General features: G+C 30.9%; 1 protein-coding gene across 2 annotated transcripts in view; it reads right to left on the bottom strand.

The window, feature by feature from the left end:
* The window catches only part of LOC106465062, a 134332-nt gene that overhangs the window by 121768 nt on the left and 7211 nt on the right, over positions 1-5353 (bottom strand). The window contains exon 1 of one of the 2 annotated variants that reach the window (XM_013925259.2): positions 3471-3754. The exons of the other annotated variant lie outside the window; for it this stretch is intronic. The gene's annotated coding sequence lies outside the window, so the exon portion shown is untranslated. Of the gene's footprint in view, positions 1-3470; positions 3755-5353 lie in introns of those variants that run through there. 2 annotated transcript variants of the gene reach the window in all.

The raw sequence follows: 5353 nt of genomic DNA, 5'->3' as shown, positions 1-5353 counted from the left end.
ATAACCAATCGAAAGCTCAGAATGTCCTCCTAGTGGTTTTCTCAGCCATTTTGATGTGTTATTGTGTTAAGTTCATTCTTTTCACACAAAATGTCAAACATTAAGGCAAGTGTTTATTGAGCTGGAAATGTCATTTTTTTTATTCCCTAATACAACTTAGTTACTAAACTTGATACATTTTAGTAGAGTTCTATAGTATCGATATAGTAATTTATGATTTTTTGGTTATTAACCATATATATATATAAAACCTAAAAAAAAAATATTATTTTCACATCCTCCAAGTGGGAAATTTCATAAGGCTTAGCAACCTACGACTAATGGCAAACGAGTACAAAGGTCGTAACTAGAAAAGATAATTGTTTGCTTTATTTACTGTTCTCTGTTTTGAGAAAAATAAGTTTAAGAACTTATTTCTAAATAGCAATAATCTATATACATATACAATGTATAATAATTGAAATGTGACAGTATTTTACCAAATACTAATCTACTAAAACACAGCCAAGACAAGTTACTTTGTACAGACCAAAGGTCAGTTTTTTGTTATTGGATACAGTAACATGAGATCACGTGTGCCGCATCATTGTAACTTCTGTATTAGCCAGGCACAGCTGGAAGGTCAATATGATAAAAATAATAAATACACACACACACACAAGCTATTTAAGCTATTTAGACTAAACATTTGTAGTAATCATACAACAAAAAGAAGCATAATTTATATATATTTTTACCTAATTTTTTTTTATTGAGGTTACGAAGTCGGTCAAATAAAACCAACCCATTCTCTCAGAGATACAGTGGTGAAAATAACAAAAAATATAAAGTTCACTCTCTCTCTCTCTCTACAAAAAAAATAAAACAATAGTAATAACTTGATAATTATCTGGAGATTATAAAGATTTCACATGTAAAATTTGAAAATGTTCTAATTCATTAAAGTATTTTTGATCTTAAAATCAAAATTGCTTTACATGTTGGATAGTCAACATTCTGAAAGAAAAGGGTTTACATGAAAATCTTTAATTAAAAATTCTAATACTTAATTTAAAAAAACTTGTAATGTTTACCAATAAACCTGAAAAATTTTGTAAAGATGTGTATACGTTATCAAAACTCATAGTATAATTACTCTCATGGATGCTTTTGTGGTTACGAGCTGGGTGGATTCCACCCAGCCTGTAATGGAAGAGTTAAGTAACAGATTTTAGCCTTTAGCTTGTGTAGATCAGAAAGTAGGGAAGGGAAACAGATAGGATAGGAATAAAAAAACAAAGTGGTTATAGGTATAGGTGATTCTTTGGCAAGAGAAGTAGTTAGTAGGTAAGAAGAAAAGAATTAGATTACGCTATCCAGAGAGAGGGGTGAAGGATATACCTAACAGTGCAAGTGACATAGTAAAGTGTGTTAGCAGTGATGAAGTTGTTGAATTGCACACAGGAGCTAATGACGTAGGGAAGGGTAGATCAAATGAAATAACTGACAAATACCAGGAACAGATAAAGGTATTTAAATAATAACTTAATTCTGTTAGGAATACTACAGAGACTTAATTGTGGGGAGGAAATAAAGTAGGTCACTAGGGCTGAATGCTAGACTGTGGTTAATATGCAAGGTCAAGCAGATTGGCTGGTTGGATTTGTGGGATCAGTTCAATGGGAAAGAGCTTTTTTGTTGTTGTTCTTGAATGGATGGCTTACATTTAAATAGGTATGGCTTGTTTGCAAGGGCTATTAACTCAATTGTAAGAGCAGCTTTAAACTAGGACTAGACAGTGGCAAAGGCAATCAAACAAAATCAAGAAAAAATAAGAGTTAGAGAAAAGTATAGCATAAAAACAAAATAAACAAGTAGTTTTAAGGATAGGCTAACTGTTATTGTAATGGTAAAATTATAATAAATAAAACAGAAGACTTTTAAAGCACTAGACAGAATATAGGATTTAATGTAATAACAATAACAAATTTTTGATTAAGTGTAGAGTTAAAGATGGAGAGAAGTGGCTATATATATGTAACCTGAAAGTTAAATTCGGCTCAGGTTGAATATATTAAAGTTAATAGCAAGGATGATTAGTCTATTTAGGTTCCTACGAGTGGATAAAAAGGAAGAAGACTTTGTTATAATTTGTTGTTACAAACCACCATATGAAACTCAAGAAATTAATGATATAAAGAATCCCACTATTAATGAGATCATAATTATGTGGGATTTTCATTTCAGGCAAATAGAGTGGGAAATGTTAGTCCAAACATGAGGTTATAGAAACCAGTCAAGATGTTTTTCTTCACCAATTAGGTGGAGAATCTACAAAAAATAATACTATTTCACATTTATTAACTTTTAGTATAAAAATAGTTGATATGGTGGAGATTGGTGCAATACCTGGGATGGAAAGGTTGTCCTATGAAGGCAAAATCTCTAAAATTATTTTCTCTTGACAAAAGAAGAGTTAGGATATGATTAAAGTGTTTAAGATTGTTTAGGGAACTGATACTGATAACATATATTTACAAATTAATAGTTTTTTTCTTTTATCTTAATACATTTCATTTTATGATATATATTTTGATTTCAACCTAGGGTACAAGTATTGCATCTTACCATTAAACATCAACTGATTAAGGGCAGTCAAGGACAAATTTGTATCATCTTGTAATGTAAACAATTATTGTTATCAGCCATTTAGTAACATGTGACATCATTAATCAAAGGTTAGCACATTTTATCCATCAAATGTCAGTGAAGACAATTATGAAGAATGCACCATCTACTGGTACATCTTGAACTTTGAATTTGATAATGACACACTTACTGTGAACTTAAGGAATTAAAACACAAAACATATAAATTTTTAATATCTAATTATAATAATAGTACTAAACACATTAAACAGGTTATGTCACTTAAATTTCAAAATTAACATATATATATTTACTTTTATCTACACCAATAATACATTACTCTACCTTACCTGAGGTTACATTTAGACAGTGAGTTAAGTACTTACTCACTGTAGACAACAACTAGTAGTACAAGTGCAATGTACTAACAATAACATTCCATTAATTTACTAAGGCTTACAAGTTACAACTAACTGCAGGATTAGTAATACTAATGTTACGTAAATATAATAATAATAGTACTAATGATAGTAGAAGTACTATACATAATGAGTTACTGTTAATAATAATTTATTCTGTCAATAAGAAATAGCATATTAATTTGTTATGAATATGTTGGGTAGACTAACAGTAACACTGCAGTAAGCTCACAGTTACCGTTACTTAACCATGCGGGAAATAAAAAACAGAGTACAACCTAACAAAAACATACTATCTATATTAACGTATCAAACACTTGAAATTATAATCAATTCGTTGTTAATTTATACTAAATTACTGACAATTTCGTGACCTGACTCTAGTTTCATTGTTGCTAAGCCCAAGTTGCCAAAGACAACTTACCCAGCTTTTCGTCTCCAACTACATTTTTCTCAGTAGTAGTCACTCCTCCTCTAAAAAAACTGCTTTTGTTTCTTTCTTTCAGATTGACTAAATATCAGTAAAACTTCAAACTTAATAGAGATACAGGTTCAAGAAACATCTATTCCCCCTTTGTCAATCTTTTAACGCTATAAAATATCCGCCACTTATATTTCAACGTCAATCGCAATTATATCAAATGGCATACAATTGTCCTAATTAACATTGCCTTCAAGAAAATAAAGATTATATATACTATAATAGTTTTTGCATAGATTGATGTAAAATGTCACGTGATTTTAGTTAGCTTCAGCGACATCTTTCGTGTTTCACAATTACTTGTATATTTAATATTAATGATTGTAATATCTTAAATTTAAGTTTATCAAACAGTAATGTATAAGCAGATATTTGTATTCATTCTTTCACACTAGAAATAGCTAGGATCAAAATACACTTACAAACAGTTTAATAACTATCCCTAAAACTCTTGCTATAAATCTACAGTTACAACAGTTTGTAATAAATTAAAATTACTATATACAGTGTCTTGCAAAAATATTGTTACGTTTCTGGACGTTAGTAAATTTTCCGTAAAAATTCTTTCCGAAGAAACTTTAACGATACAAGTCCTTTCTTAAATAAAACTGGTTTATTCGTTTTCAATACAACTTTGTAATACACTTAATTTTCACAGTCACGCTATAACAAACGCTGTAATTCACAACGAACGACTCAACAATAAGTCTCTCTATGTCCGCAGTTCAATTACCAATTGTTGGCGTCACGTCTTGACCGTCTTATATGTACAAGAATACCGAAATCTAGTAAACGCTCGAGCATTCACGAACCTTCGAAAATATGACGTGTCACGTGACCTCCGCTGTCGTAACAGTATTAAACCCCTGCAAAGTTTCCACATTTACTTGACAAAAGGATTATAACGAGAAATATCGGGTTTCGATACCCGCAGCGAGCAAATCAGAGATAACAATGTGGTAAGCAAGACACCAAAACTTTTATTTGTAAAAATAACGATTTAATCTCTTGTTTTACATTTGTCAAAAATGCTTATTTTATTATTTGCATAATAAATCGTGAATCCACTGCGTATTGTAGGAAATCAGTGTATCTAAATAGCACAAAATCACAAAGTATCAGTAAAATGTAATACATTTACGTTTACATTGGGCAGAACTTTAAATGTTATCATAAATAGGAGAGTAGACATTTAGATTTACTGTATATTTATTTTTTAATACTCAGTTAACGGCTCTATTAAAGGTTGGTTATTAAGCATAAAACTAAACAACGGGCTATATGTACTCTGCCCACCGCGAGTATCGAAATCTGATTTTTATCGTTAAAAGTCCTTAAACGTATTGTTAAGCCTTGCTTATCTCTAACTAGTTTGTTTATGCGTATTTTATATTTGTTTCAGGCGAGAATGGGTAAGATCTATCGAATAACCAAAATATTGCACAAGTTGGGTTTTTGTTAAGCGCAAAGCTACACAATGGGCTCTTCCCGCTATGGGTACCGAAACCTGATTTTCAGCGTCGTAAGCCCACAGACTTAACGCTAAGCCACTTAAAAACTACGTACGTACATATACAGAGCCTTACAAAAGTATTAACTCTCCTGCAGAGTTTCCACATTTTGTTGCCGTCTGAGCTTGCAGTCATGAAACTTTCAAATGCGACTTTATATTTAGAATTTACACAATCTACTCCAAACCGAAAAAGCTAAAAAACACTGATATTATGTAAGTTAGATTTTCAAAGAAAAATAGAATATTCTTAATTGCATAAGGATTCAACCCCTTTGTAACGGCAACCCTAAATTAGTTTAGGTGCAAAAAAATA

The sequence above is a fragment of the Limulus polyphemus genome, unplaced genomic scaffold (assembly GCF_000517525.1).
Source record: "Limulus polyphemus unplaced genomic scaffold, Limulus_polyphemus-2.1.2 Scaffold1824, whole genome shotgun sequence".
Classification (NCBI taxonomy): Eukaryota; Metazoa; Arthropoda; class Merostomata; order Xiphosura; family Limulidae; genus Limulus; species Limulus polyphemus.
This window is presented reverse-complemented; position numbering and strand designations above follow the sequence as displayed.